General features: G+C 48.9%; 3 non-coding genes across 3 annotated transcripts; all 3 read right to left on the bottom strand.

Moving 5' to 3' along the window:
- Window positions 1-5,969: 5,969 nt before the first annotated feature.
- On the bottom strand, window positions 5,970-6,041 carry TRNAC-GCA (transfer RNA cysteine (anticodon GCA)). The gene has a single exon. It is a non-coding gene; the product is annotated as a tRNA-Cys (tRNA).
- Window positions 6,042-13,887: 7,846 nt separating this feature from the next.
- TRNAC-GCA (transfer RNA cysteine (anticodon GCA)) lies at window positions 13,888-13,959 on the bottom strand. Its single transcript has one exon. It is a non-coding gene; the product is annotated as a tRNA-Cys (tRNA).
- Window positions 13,960-15,334: 1,375 nt separating this feature from the next.
- Window positions 15,335-15,406, bottom strand: TRNAC-GCA (transfer RNA cysteine (anticodon GCA)). Its single transcript has one exon. It is a non-coding gene; the product is annotated as a tRNA-Cys (tRNA).
- Between the last annotated feature and the right edge of the window lie 164 nt (window positions 15,407-15,570).

Genomic DNA, 15,570 nt, shown 5'->3' with positions numbered 1-15,570 from the left:
CCAGTCCTCAGAAGGACACACGGGGCTTCCGACGACCGTGCCGAGAAAATCTGCCCAAGGCACCACGTGGCAGAGCCGAACACCAGAGGCAAACTTTGATCCAGCAGTTGCTAACTTCCCTGAAAATCGGAGCCTCCTTGGGTCTCTTGGGTGAACGTTGGGGCATTTATCAGGGAAGAACAGTCCTCCCAAAATTGTAAAGGGGATCTATGAGAGGATATGGAGAACTCAATCCCAACTCCAAAGGCCACCAATCCCCATGGATTTCCTCTTACATCTGGACTGATGGAACAGCTCGCAGAGGGCCCAGCACCCCTGCCCCGTCCACCGAATGCAGAAGCTGTCCACTCACTGTGGAAACTGCAAACACCCAGGGGGCTTCCCTGCCCCTCAGCATCTTTGTGCTACAGGTTCAGAATCCGCACAGCCTGTGGCTCCAGGAGGAAACAGTGTGGGGTCCCCTGCAGGAGAGAGGGGGGTGTGGTCTGACTGTCCCAGGCAGTGGCTCAGCCAGCAAAGTGAAGGTCCCTGTGCCAGTTCAGAAGGCTTCTGGGCTTTGGTACCCCAAACAGGCAGCCTTAAACCCCATCCCTGCCCCTCCAGATGTGCAGAGCCCCAGACATGAGGCCTTTCGAGGCAGATGGGGCTGCTTACCGGGAGGTCAGCCTCCTGGCCAAATGCCTCCCCCAGGCTCAGCCCCAGGATTCGGCCTTGGGATGAAGAAGGGAAAAAGGAAGCAACATCCAGCCAGTGGTGGAACAGGTGAAGCTGGGGGAGAGGAGAGCAGGGGTTAGGACAAAGTAGCCCAGGAAAGGTGGGGTGAAGAGGGAAGGTGGGGGGGAAGGAAGAAAGCGTACCAGTGAGAGACAGAAGGAGGGGAGGGACTGGGCAGGGCAGAGGGGGCTTCAGGGCACTCAAATGAGAGGTCAGCGGAAAAGGGGAGGGAGATTATGGCCAGGAGAGGGTGAGTCAGCCAGGACATGGGGCCGGCAGGAATTAACAGAAACTACTGGGTCCTGGGGGGGGGGGTCCCTCCGTGGGGGAGGCCACAGTCATGAAATGGTGTCAATTAGGAAACAATGTGAAAGTGAGCTCTGGCTCAGGGGAAAAGATCTGACTGCAGGTCAGGAGGGCCACGGTTCAAATTCCCAGGCCACTGGGAGTTCGTCTCATTTAGTACTGGATGTGGGGTGGGCATCACTCGGGTCATTGTTTAGAAGGCCTATCTCATCCAGCCCAGGGCGGCCTCGGCTATGGGAGGGGGAAGCAGCTGAAGGCAGTGGGCCCCGTCGCGTCTTGTCCCAGGTTAGGGAAGTGCAAGGATCCCAAGTCCAGCCAGGTGGGATCTGGCCCCAACCCTGTGATTAATCAGGTGTGTGTGCTTGGGCACATCTCCTAATTACGGCCTCTTTTCAAGCCTGTAACACGGGGCACCAAACTAAATTGGCGGTTTCCAGTTCTGACTTTCCACTGGGATCATCCCATGAGCTTGTTAAAAATAGAGTCCCTTGGCCCCACGCCCAGCTATGCTGCTGCAGGCGGTCTGACCTGGAGCCCGTGAGCTGTATTTCCATGAAAGCACACTCCACGGCCCTTACCATCTCACAAGCCAGGTGCTGTGACGGGCATCCAGCTGGGGACCCGTGGCCTTAGAGAAGTCCAGAGCCCTCCACCCACACAGCCCTGCTCTGACACTGCCGTCCTTGGCCGTGGACGGCTGGCATGGCAGAGGATGGTGCAGGGGCAAGAATGCCCTCGACTGCAGCACAGCAGGGCTCGTGGACTGACTGGACATGGGGCGTATGTCAGTGTCTGAAGGAGTTCTGGAATGAGAGGCAGAGGCCAGAAGTCTTCCTGTCAGAGTGAGGTGAGCTTTTAAGGACAGATGCTCCTCCCCTATTCTTGTTCTTACTGATTTTTGGAATGCGACGCCAGCTTCCTGCTCTTCCCCAGGGCGTGGATCTTCGAGTAGGGAGCAAGGCCCCAGGGGGAGCTCTACAACTCAGTCCAGCCTCAGTCTGGCTTGCAGCCGGCATGCTGGGCTCCAAGACGCCAGCTTCCTGCTCTTCCCCAGGGCGTGGATCTTCGAGTAGGGAGCAAGGCCCCAGGGGGAGCTCTACAACTCAGTCCAGCCTCAGTCTGGCTTGCAGCCGGCATGCTGGGCTCCAAACACTGAGCCGCTCCCCTACTGCTGGGCTCCTGCTGGCTCAGCTACTCCTGTAAAACAGGGAGCCCACTTGTGATTAAAAACTGATTAAGAAAGGGGGCACCCGGATTTGAACCGGGGACCTCTTGACTGCAGTCAAATGCTCTGCCCCTGAGCTATACCCCCTGACCAGGGAAGTTAGTGTAGGTAACACCTTTTACCTGTGTTGCTACATCAGGCTTCAGCTCTGCTGGTTGGAAGGTCCTGGCCGGCTCTGCTTCTCCCGGCTCTGGCCTCCCTCCCACAGGAGCCCAGCCCTTCCTCTTCCTGTGTCCTGGGTCTCTACTATATGCACCTGGCTGACGACACCCCTGGGCGCCTTGTTGACCTTCACAGGTGGCCAGAGCTTTAAAATCATCCAGATGTCTCTCTTCAGCCATAACGGTTGTCGAGCACTCACTGCAGGTCAGGGACACGGGGATGGTGACATAACCGTGACCAGGTGACAGGCCTTCCCTGTGCTGAGAGACGGTTCAGAGCCCATGTCCAAGGGCTCAGTTACGCAGAAGAACGTCCATAAGGGGCGCCTGGGTGGCTCAGTCCGTTAAGTGTCGGCCTTCAGCTCGGATCATGACCCGGGGGTCCTGGGATCAGAATCCCTGCTTTGGGGGGAAGGGTGCCTCTCCCTCTGCCCCTACCCCCCACCTGCTCGTGCTCGCGCATGCGCACTCTCTCTCTCTCCCTGTCTCAGATAAATAAATAAAATCTTCAAAAAAAAAAAAAAAAGGAACATCCATGATAATCCGTCAAGTGGAAAGGCAGGTGACGAAACAGTGTCTGAACGAAATTGTAGATGATCTCAGCTTGTTTTCTGTGCTTCTATTTACCTTTCAAGTCTTCCATGTTGAGCTTGTGGCCTTTGTAAAAAAAATTTTTTTAATTAAAAAACAAAGTTTACTTAGGAAAAATTATACTCGAGGAGCGTTCCAGTCCTGGGAAGTTATCCCTCGGAAGTACTCACGTGAATGCACGAAGACACGGGTATGTGGGGACTCGTTGTGTTAGCAATAAACTGGAAACTACCTAACTCTCCACTGACAGGGATGAGATTATGACATGGTGCTGTCATCGGTGGGATATGATAGGACAGAAAAAGATAACATAGGTCCAGAGTACGAGCACGGAAAGGCTCTCAAACAATATCACTAAGGGCAAAAAGCAAACTGCGTGGCATGAGGATGATGTGAACTCATTCGGACTTTTAAACAGATACCAGGTATATATATTATTATACAATCCGGGGCGCCTGGGTGGCTCAGTCGGTTAAGCATCTGCCTTCAGCTCAGGTCATGATCCCCGGGTCCTGGGATGGAGCCCCTCGTGGGGCCCCCTGCTCAGTGGGGAGCCTGCTTCTCCCTCTCCCTCTACCCCTCCCCCCTGCTCATGCTCTATCTCTGTCTCTCTCTCAAATAAATAAATAAAATCTTTTTAAAAAGATTATACACACATATAAAGGTATTTATGTATAAACATATATTAAATTTTTATATATATAAAAAAATTTTTTGAGAGAGAGAGGTGGGGAGGGGCAGAGGGAGAGGGAGAGAGGGAATCTCAAGCCAACGCCATGCTGAGCACGGAGCCTGACCCAGGGCTCTTGATTCCCCCACCCAGAGATCACGACCTGAGATGAAACCAAGTCGGATGCCCAACCAATTGCGCCGCCCAGGCGCCCCTAAAAATATATATTTAAATATAAATTTTTATATTTATTTATATGTTATATATCATATATGACACATCTATAAAATATACATATCATCTTCTATGGGAGAAAATAAACCAAAGAGCTACTGCCAACGAGGGGATGGGGGATTCTTTTATTTTCCAATTTACACACATAATAACCCAAATGTGTACACACTCCAGCCTTCCAGGTACTGAGTAGTTAAAAATAGCTGAGAGAAAGCATCACGAATATTCTTTCCTTTCCTGCCTCTGCAGCTGCACACGTCCTGATTCCTCCCTCTTCCCTAGACCCCAGTCATCCCCAAACCCCAAGCCCCTCCTGGTCTGCCCTTCCCCCACCACCTCTGTCCCGTGCTGGTTGAAGGCATTTGTCATTTCTGCTGGTTTTCTGCCCCCTCCCCTCCAGTGCTGTCACTGCTTTCACAGGCCGGGCGTCCACTGTCCAGCTAGGATGCACAATGTCCTCGGTTGGTCTGAGGGCAAAGGGCCAGCCCACTGTCCTCTCGGGACTCCAGCACCGCCCAGCCCCTCAGCCACACACCACCCTCCTCCACACCTGACCTCTCAGCCTCCCCAGAGGCGTCTCGGACTCAAGGCTCTGGTGCCAATGGTACCTGGAGGACACACCCGATGGGCATACAGACCCCCGTGAGGGGAATGCTCGCCTCCCAGGTCAGCGGAGACTCACAATAAAGTCAAAGGGTGACATTTCTAAAGGTAGGGAAAGGTTTTCATATTCACACTTGGAGCAAGACGATCGCAGAAGGGACGGGCCCCAGCTCGGCGATGGAAATCATACACGCGGCCTCATATACACAGGCTCTGTCCATAAGAGGGAGATGGCTAAATCAGGGGGCAGGGGGCACTAGGGGCCCTGGGGAAGGGCAAGAAACAGGCAGCTCCCGCTCAATTCCAGTGGGCCCCACAGGGAAGAGGAGGAAATGGACGGAGGCTGCCACCAGAGAGGTCATTTTCGATATCAGAAGGTGTCGTGGGAGGGCAGGGACAGGAAAGGGACAAGCCACCTGGCTCTCTGCCAAAGTTCCAAGTGTTTATGAACCTGGAAAAACAAGCACTAAGTCAGAAATTCTAGTCTCTCGCTAACAAAAAGGAGTCAGCTTCAGTGAAAGGCAAACTCCAAAGCACATCCCTGAAGATAAAAGAAGTTTTGTTTTTTCAGGCACTCACGTTGTCTGCTGATAACAGAACTCAGGAGAGAGAATATTTGCAACCCGGGGTGTCAGGCAGACAGCTCTGGGCCAGCTTACCGAGTTAGGCCAAGTCTGACCGCGCTGTTTCTCTGCTGCCTTTTCCCACTGTCCGGCGTAAGGGGACTGAGGCTTTCTTGCTGTCAAATAATTTATTATGAGAATCTGTTTTAGCCCCTCGAAAGTGTAGATTTCTGTTGATCGGAGCCTGGGGGTGGCGAAATGCATTTTTGGGAGTTGGGAGAAAGGTCATAAAAGATGATTGGTGTAAGGCGTGATAGAAATCACGACTTGCACTCGTGACTCCCACGCCGAATCGCGGAACTCACAATGAATTCTGAGATAGTCTACCAACCTGCTCAGCGGCTCGTTCTCCAAACCACAGAAAGTCATTAACTCTTTAGTTTTGAGACGGGGGATATAATTCACCGGTCCCTTAAGCAGAAGTTTACTTGTAAAGCTTGAGTAAGACATACGATTGTCTTTAATAGTTCCTCATTGTGCCCGTGAACATGTGGAAAGGGACCCACCCTCCAAGCCGCAGCTCCCAGCCCCTTGGCTTGGAAAGAGAAGATCCCTTCCACCGCGTTCACAGAATGCCTGAATTGAGAAGGGGGAGCATTGAGGACACGAAGGCAAGGACAATGACTGTTCCTGGAAGATACTGTTAACGTCGGGTCACTGATGATGCCCACTTAGGGGTGAATCGGAGGAGACCCGGAACACAGGGAGCTGGGCAGACAGAGCAACTATGGTAATAAGCGTCACCGTTTGATGGTTTCGGGGAGAAAACAACTTTACATTGATGTCTATTAAGGAAGAGGAAGTTTTAAAAAATGCAGCATCAATTTAAATTAGGACTAAATAGGGGGCACCCAGATTTGAACTGGGGACCTCTTGATCTGCAGTCAAATGCTCTACCCCTGAGCTATACCCCCTTCCGCTATGGTGTGACTTAATTAATATCCTTCATCTGTGCAGCCACAGCCGGACTGCCTATAAAGTGATGAGTAACCCCTTTGGCAGGACCTCTCTCGGGAACCGCAGGGCCTGCTGCAGTGAAAACTCGCCAACATGCTGCATAACAAGCAGCCCCCCTCAAAAGCCCTGCAGCCCGTGCCCTCCTGGCTTACAGCCCCCGGGTGCAGGCAGCAGCCTGGAGAAGTTTCGACACTGGCCGGCAGAATGGCCTGCGGAGGCAGACCCCCGTGCCCGTCCTGGTGAGTACCGGAAAACCAGAAACTTGACATGACAGTGTGTCCAAACCGACGTCATGAGGGCCTGACCCTCACCACCCTCGTGGGCTGACGTTCAGTTCAGGGTACTCTCCACCAAACCACAGGCTAGGACACAAGACGATCCTCCCAGCAGCCACTTCTTCGGTTAATATAGACCGAGGAGGATCCCCTCCAAGAAGTCGTCAGCAGTAGGTGGTGACGGAGATTTAGGAATCCCCAAAAGTATGAATTTGAGGACCAAGAAATGTTACTAGAAAAGATCCCCCTTTGACCCGGAGGCATTCTGATCTGTGGGCGGTGCCCGATCACATCTAGAAGATACACTTACTTTCATTAGCGCTTCGCATCTCCAGCCGTGCCAAGTTCCTGCTCCCACTGCTGTCACGGGAGCTGGCGAACTTTCTCTTCTGCAAACCGTCTCTCCCCACTACTGGCATTTCCCTCCCCACCAGCCTTTCCCTTGGAGGCCTGGCGATCTCCTCAGAAGCCTACTCGAAGCTTCTCTTCTCCCCTCCCGGCCAGGAGGCTGCAGAAACGCTCATCTCTACACTGATTTCTACCGTAATGCTAAAGTCCTCAGGCGTTCTTGTTTCTGCCAAAGGGGGTGGACTGCCAGGTCAAATGGAAGGATTCATGAGGCTGCAAGAGCACAGAACTCCCCAGAGGCCAGAGACTGGGTGCCAGCAAGAGCCCCGGAAGTAAGGATTAGGGTGGCCTGCAGTGTCAGTAGTACAAGCGTGAGGGGGCCGTTCCGGGGATGGAGCCTCAGGCCCCACACATGGTGGGCAATCAGAAACTAGACTGGTTTGCTTAAAGACAGCACTTAGGAAGGGCTAAGCTCTTAAGGAGCAAGGGATTCAAAGACAAGAAAGAGAAAAGCAACCCCAAGCACCCACAGCCCCTGGCCGGCTGACTTGCTTGGGCCCTGAGCGGGCACGTCTTCATCTGGTCTGAAAAGCTACAGGGAGTTATTTTCATTCTCGCTGGACTCGGGTGGATGGTGCCCCAGGTTCCTAGTCAAATGAAAATCCTCCCTGAAGGAAGGCACCAGGAAACAAGCTTCCTAGAACTCCCACGGGCGGGTTTTAACAAATCTAAGTGTGTGAGAAGCAGCGCAGCACGGAGGCCCGAGGCACGGAGTCCGGAGACGGAGAGCCTGATCCAAGTCCTGCCGCAGCCGTGAGACCTCGGCCGGTTACTTCCCTCTCTAGGCCTCGCTGCATGGGCTATAAAATGGTAATAACATATACCTGATGAACTGGTCTGTAGATTAAATGAGTTAATCCACGTAAAACACTTGAACCAGGACTGGCACATAGGAAGTTCCATGTCACTGTTTGCCGAACAAATTTAAAAACGCACGAGGAAACTAGTTGACATTCGTGAGAGTTGACGGAACAGGAAACATCGGAACTGGACCTGCAATGACTCCACCTTTGAAAGTATTTGAATAAATCAAAGAGGATCTTAAAAGAGAGAAATGAAATCTAAACTGAGGAGCAAAAGGCTCAGACATGGTCACATATATTGGAAAAACCAATCAAGACATTCTTGAAATGTAATTAACTTGGTTTTACTTCCTATTAAAGTGTAACTTGCACAAAGCACACAAATCTTAAATGTACAGCCCACTGAATGTTGACATATACACACACCCAAAACCACCGCCCAAATCAAGACACAGAAAATCCCTAGCACCTCATAGGGTTCCCCTACCCCCCTTCCCCACTGCCCCCCTCTCCCCAAAGATAACCACCATGCTGTCGCCATGGATTAGTTTTGCCTGTTCTTGGATTTATTCTTTTGAGTCTATGTCTTTCACCCAACCTCAGGTTTCTAAGATTAGTGCGTGTTTGGCCACTATAACAGTACTGTGTTCTTTTTTTATTCCTGTTTAGCATTCCATTGTAGGACTACCTCATGATTTATTTATCTATGCTACTGCTGATGGACATTCTAGCTGTTTCCAGCAGGGAGCTCTTAAGAGAAAGGCTGGTATGAAGCTTCTTAGATGTACATGTGCACTTTAAGTATATAGCTTGGAATAGATTTGCTGAATAAGAGAGCATTCATATTTTCAACTCTAACTGATAATGGCAGACAGTTTTCTGAAGTGGACCTATCCAATTGCACTACTACCGGCGGCGTGAGAGAGTTACTACGGCTCTACATCCACACAATGCTCAGTACCTTCAGTCTTCTCCACTCTAACCATCCTGGTGAGAATCTAGTGGCATCTTCTTGTGGCTTCAATTGCATCTCCCCAAAGACTAATGACATTTGAGCATCTTCTCACATCCCGGTTGATCATTTGGGTGTCTACTTTTGTGAAGGGCCTGTTCAAATCTCTTGTTCATTTTTCTATAGGGTTGTCTGTATTCTTCTTATTGTTTTGCCCAAGTTCTTTATATGTTTTGGATACAAACCCTTCATCGGTTATATGTATCCATGTATATCATGTATTTACAAGGAAGTTTGGAGGACCACGTAAGAGTCAAAGTTTTGGTGAAGGAAATGCCTTTGTTGGAAGACAAGAGAGTGAAGAGCTTTGCCGTTCATTGGATAGGAAGTTGGTATATTGGCACCTCTATCAGTTAAAATCTTGGATTTTGGGGTGTCTGGGTAGCACAGTCGTTAAGCGTCTGCCTTCGGCTCAGGGTGTGATCCTGGCGTTCCGGGACCGAGTCCTACATCGTGCTCCTCCGCTGGGAGCCTGCTCCTTCCTCTCCCACTCCCCTGCTGTGTTCCCTCTCTCGCTGGCTCTCTGTCAAATAAATAAAACAAAATCTTTAAAAAAAAAAATCTTGGATTTTTCCACTGACCCAGCTCAGTCCTGCTAAATTCACTCACTCACTCTGTGTAAGTTGTATTGTCCCAGGAAGTTTTCCATGCCATCTGAATATTATATTTTATTGGCACAAAGTCATTCCTAATATAATCCCATGATCTTTTTAATGTCTTTGGAAAGTGTAATAATGTATCCTTTCAAATATCTCTTATGTTGGTTATTAGTGGTTTCTCTTTTTCCTTTATCAGTCTTGTCTGGGTGATCATTTTCATTATTTGTTTTAAAGGGCAACTTTTGCTTCATTGGCCCTATTTCTTATATATTTGTTTTCTATTTAATTAATTAATGCTTTCATTAATTTGTCTTTATTACTTTATTTTTCCTTTGGCTTTACTTTCAATATTTTTCATTTTTTTAATTTTTAATTTTTTAGAGAGGGTGGGGCGGGTGCAGAGGGAGAGTGAGAGAGAATCCCAAGCAGACTCCATGCCTACCCAGCATGTGAGTCCGACATAGGGCTGGATCTCACGACCCTGAGATCACGACCTGAGCCGAAATCAGGAGTCAGTCGCTCAACCAACTGAGCCACTCAGGCGCCCCTTTACTGTCCCTTTTATATTTTTGGGGGGATAGATGAAGAATTAGTTAATTTTCACCTTGTCTTTTCATAATGCTGTGGGTGCAGGAAGGTGTTAAATTGCCCTCTGCACACTGCTATGGCTGCAACTGACAAGCTTCAATATCTGGTATGTTCATAATTGTGTAGTTCAAATATTTTCCAACTTTTAACTCAATTGAAATTTCCCTTTTGGCCCCTGGATTATTTAGAAGTATAGTTTTTAATTTCTAAGAAGATGGGGATTTTCTAATTATTTGTTAGGTTTTCCCGTTATTTATTGTTACTTGAATTTTAATTTAATTTGGCCAGAATACATACTCATTGTGATTGAAATACTTTGGAATTTCTTAAGACTTGCTTTACACTCAGAATACGGTCAATTTGTGTGAATGTTCCATGAGCGATTGGGGGGAAAATGCATGTTCTTTAATCGCTGAGTGTAAGGTTCTTTATGTGTTAATTAGGTCCTGTTTGTTAATCATGTTGTTCAGATCTTTTGTATCTTTCTGATATTATCTCTGCTCATCCTATCAATTCACAAAAGAGGGTTTCAAAGATCTCTCCCACGACTAGAAAGTTGTTCATTTCTCCTTTTAATCTGTTATTTTTTGCTTCATATGTTTTGAGGCTTTGTTTTCAGGTGCATCAAATTTAGAACTGTGGTACCTAACTGGTGAAGTGAACTTTTTATCAATACAAAATGACCATCTTTATCTCTTATAATGATTTTTTTTAAAGATTTTATTTATTTATTCGTTCAACAGAGATAGAGACAGCCAGCAAGAGAGGGAACTCAAGCAGGGGGAGTGGGAGAGGAAGAAGCAGGCTCATAGCGGAAGAGCCTGATGTGGGGCTCGATCCCAGGACGCCGGGATCACGCCCTGAGCCGAAGGCAGACGCTTAACTGCTGTGCCACCCAGGCGCCCCTCTTATAATGATTTTTGCCTCAAAAACTATTTGTCTGGTATTAATATAGCTACATGATATATAGTTGTCATAGTTACATCTTTCTGTCCTTTTATTTTTCAGATATTTATATCCTTATATTTTCTACCTATCTCTTGTGAACCTCCTATAGTTGTTTTTTTTATCCAGTTACATTCTTTGTCTTTTTATTGTAGTATTTTATACATTTATATTTAATGTTAATACTGACAACATTTTGGTTTAAATTGTCTATCTTCTTTGTCCTTCAAGTTTTAGGTTCTTTTGCTCTCTTTTACTGTCTTCTTTTGGCAACTATAGGAAGAGACCCCGGGAGTTGAGAGATGAGATCCCTGCACTGTGGAATGTAACTGGTAAAAATCCGCAAGAGTCCATGGAGCTAACAGATTTCTTTTTTTTTTTTTTAAGATTTTATTTATTTATTTGACAGAGATAGAGACAGCCAGCGAGAGAGGGAACACAAGCAGGGGGAGTGGGAGAGGAAGAAGCAGGCTCCTAGCAGAGGAGCCTGATGTGGGGCTTGATCCCATAACGCCAGGATCACACCTGAGCCGAAGGCAGACGCTTATCCGCTGTGCCACCCAGGCGCCCCCTAACAGATTTCTCTTGCTGATAGGATCACACAAAAGATGGTGAGTGTGGGGCTGACAGACCCTGGAATCAAAGTGTAAGCAAGGGAACCAGCAACCTTGTCTGCTATTGAGAGTGACCTAGACTCCTTGGATTGGCACTTGCCTAGAATAAAAAGCAAGGAGCTAGAGAATAAAATCATTAGCACTTCTCCTGTGCTGACCTGGGTGGGGACAAGTGTCTCTAGGGGACAGCAATTTTCTCACTCTCCACCAAAGGTGGACTCACAGAGGTGCAGAACCCGATCACAGCTCCAATAAAGCTACACCCCTTTCCCACAGCAGACCCTCTGACTCCTTTGTTTCGATTACAGGCTCATCAGGGACATGCTCCCTTCCCCCACTACTATGCCCTCATTCCAGCACAAGACGCTACCCCTTCTTAACACACAGGACAGAAGAAGCCAGACCACAGCTCTTTGCTTTCCCGCCACACCTCAGAGACCCCTCTCTTCACCTCTCCTTTCCCATTCTTCTCAAAGAGAACACGCCCTTCCTCCCTTCCAAGTAAACCACTCCATCCGTACTCTGGTCCCCACGACAGAACTGACTCAGTTCTTTCTTCATCTTGTTCTTTCCCCTGACCAAAAGCCTGCTCTGATCTCTAGCCTAAATTAGATTAGGCTTCTCACCTTCCCTGTACCTACTCTGTGTTGCTCTTTCTGGACAAATGTAGTCCTCAGTATCCGACTCTACGTTCTCACACTATTCCTCGTCCCATACACCTCATCTGTCACCAAGTCCTGTATATTTTATCCGGAAAGCTTCTCTGGAATTCCTTTTCTCCTCTGCTCTGCTTCCTTACTCCATCTGTGTCACTGGGCAAGTTCTTTAACTCTGTTAGCTTCAGTTTCCTCGTCTCAAATGGGGATGAGTTTCTTGTGACAAATACAGTGAACTTCAGATAAACTGCCTGGCATGGTACTAGCACATAGTAGGTGCTCAAAAAATAATACCGCTTAAGGAAGGGTCTTTTGGCAAACTTGGTCATGTAGGCATTCTCTGTAATGTCTCCTAAATGATGTCCTGAAATGAAGAGACTGGCCTTGCTGCTGCTTTGCAATCTGTAGGACTCCCTGGGACCCACAGAACAAAGTCTGAATTCTGAAACCTCCCTTACAAACACACTCTCCTCTGTTGAACGTCCACGTCTGACTTTAGGTCACAGTCATGTACCCTCTATCCTGTCCCCTGCATAGTCATCGTGCACACACACACACACACACACACACACACACACTTCCAACCTCCTCCAGGTGCACACAAACACCCCTGCATGCATGATCACACACACACGTGCACCCACTCTGCACACACAGGTACTTACAAATGTGCACCATGCATACATTTTAGACCCAGAAAGCACTCCAACACATGGCATCTTTGTTTCTTTGTGCGTGTGTTTCCCACGCACGGCCTGATATTCACCGTCCAGACCCACCTGACCCCACCATCTCTGTAGAGCCCTCACCGAGTCAGCCCGGAGTGGCCAGGCTCCTTTCTAGCAAATCATTCTTCCCCACAAGAAGGAAAGCCTCTGAAAAGAGGGAGGAAAGAAAACGTCTGGCTAGATTTCACTCACCTCTGGACCCCCAGGCCTGGCCTCTTGCTTGGCACAAGAAGCATTTGAGGAATTTAACGAAGCGGGGCCGATTGCTCTCTGGGGTTTTGTCCAGCCCCGGGGGAGAGAGAGAGATGGGGGAGGGGAGGCTGCAGGGCTGCTGCCAGAGGGCTCCCAGGTGTCCCAGGGGGACCCAGGGGCAGGGGGAGTACGCAGCAGAAAGACAGATGCATTTTCAGTGGGCAGGCTGCCTGCTGCCTACAGGTCAACCCTGCTTATTCGGGAGGACAAAATCACCGGTGTGGCTTCAACGTAGAAAAGCCACTTGTTGGGAAGACACACTCATTCCTCTGTGCAGTGACAGGACACTTAATAGCTTAGCTCTAGTACACTAGACAGGGGACTGAGAGGTCTCTGGATCACATCTCCATGCCCACTACTCTCTCGCCATTCTATTCATCGAACTGCTGTTAAATGTCAAGACCCTTCTCCCTCAGTAAGTGGGTGAGCGGTGACCAGGAACCTTCTGGACGGAGGCAAGGTTCTAGCTCTGAGTCTTTGTCTGACTCAGGAGCTCACAGCCTTTTCAACACCAGGCAACTTTTCTCCCAATTCCATGGGTCTCCAAGGTGGCCAGGGGAATCTGTTTGAGACATCAAACTTTACTCCCACTAGCTAGTAGACTCAGAAGGCCTGCAGAAGATAGCCAAGTACTTGACCTTGGAAATAGGAGAAAGAGTGGCAAAAAGAGAAAAAGAGGATCATTGGATGTGTGTTATAGGTTGACTGGCTGTGTGTGAGGCTCAGAGGAGGGAGCATGGCCTTGTACTGCAGCTGTGTGAGAAGCCAAGACCTCCCTCACCTGGTCTCTCCTCAAACACACCAGGCCCTGAGAGTCCTAAGTGACAGTAACCTAAGCCTCTGCAGGAACCCTGCAGACCGGAATGCAGGATGCCATAGCCCATTGTAATCCTATTGCAATGAAAACCCTTGGCACATAAATAAGGGGGCACCTGGATTTGAACCAGGGACCTCTTGATCTGCAGTCAAATGCTCTACCCCTGAGCTATACCCCCAGGTTGCAGATACTGCATAATTAATACTTCTCATCTGTTTGGTAACACTCAGCACTGCAAAAGGAAATCATGGCCCCCTTCCAGGACTGACTTTCTGGAAGTTGCCAGACCTGATTCATGGTAAGACATCCTCCCTCAGCCCTGTGGCTTCCCAGGCCTCAGTCCCTGGTGAGGTCATTAGCAAGGAAAAGAGGAGAGAGCTGCCTGAAAAACCCCCAACCCATTGCCTTTTTGATTTAGCCCAAGACCTGGCCAACATGTCACCAAAGACGGGTTCAGATTTTTTCCTTGGTTTTCACCAGGCACCAAAAGATTACCCTTTCTCCATCAAAACTGCAGACCTAGCCTCCCTGGCCACTTTGATTCAAGGGGAGCAGGCAAGCTCAGGTGTAACCACACTGCCATTCAACATGCTTCCGCTCCCTTAATGTTTCCAGGAAGCTGTAGAGGGTGGCCTCTATCTTTCACTGGCCCTGGAGTCCACAGACAGAAATGGGCTGCTGTTTCGAATGCTATGAGCTCAACAGAGATTCAGGGCTTTTATTACATAATTTGGGCCTATAGGAACAATTCTTTAGAGACTGGAAAGAAATTCAAGTAGCATAAGAAGCCCCGTGGACCCCCTCCTAGCCGGGAATCAGCTTGTACCAATCATAGCATCTCTGCCACAGGGAACAGAGACAAGCACCCCCTCGCCACTGCTGGCCTGGTTCTATGAACTTCTCCAGAGGATACTGGTCCTAGAGTTTCATATCCACTGGAAAGAGTAACTCAACATCCACTAAGACCAAAATCATTGCCTTCAGCAGACATTCTCCAAAATAATACAATAATGCAAGGACTCACAAGCCACCATCTGTTCATTTACCTGAGGGCAGATTTGCAGCTAATAATAAAAACTGACATCTGTGTACTAGGTATTGTTCTACATGCTTTAAATTCTCTCTCTCTCTCTCTCTCTCACACACACACGCACACACACACACACACACACACACACACACTCTATGAGGCGGTACTATTATTATCCCCCATTTTATAGACACAAAATCTGAGGCACAAGGGAGATTGAGCAACTTATCTGAGGTGACACTCCCTACCTCCCCCCAGTGACCCTTAGAATCAAACCAGACTTCCCACCGGAAGTTTTGAGGTCTTCCTATTGCTGCTAGATGTATGCAAGGAAAACTTGTGTTCACAACTCTGAAGTTTGGCAAAGTGCTTGACACCCGCCAATAGTTGGTGTTCAGTGATTCAGTGAGTGTAACTGGACCATCTGTGCACAGCCTCCTGGCCCCTTTCTTCTTAACTGGGAGCCTAAAGGAAGAGGGACTGGGAGGCAGGGGGAAGGACTATCCAAACTTGCACATAAATAAGGGGGCACCTGGATTTGAACCAGGGACCTCTTGATCTGCAGTCAAATGCTCTACCCCTGAGCTATACCCCCAGGCTGCAGATACTGCATAATTAATACTTCTCATCTGTTTGGTAACACTCAGCACTGCAAAAGGAAATCATGGCCCCCTTCCGGGGCTGACTTTCTGGAAGTTGTGAGACCTGGTTCATGGTAAGACATCCTCCCTCAGCCCTGTGGCTTCCCAGACCTCAGTC

The sequence above is a fragment of the Ursus arctos genome, unplaced genomic scaffold (genome assembly GCF_023065955.2).
Source record: "Ursus arctos isolate Adak ecotype North America unplaced genomic scaffold, UrsArc2.0 scaffold_3, whole genome shotgun sequence".
Lineage (NCBI taxonomy): Eukaryota > Metazoa > Chordata > Mammalia > Carnivora > Ursidae > Ursus > Ursus arctos.
Note: the sequence above shows the minus strand (reverse complement) of the source record. Positions and strands in the feature narration are given on the sequence as shown.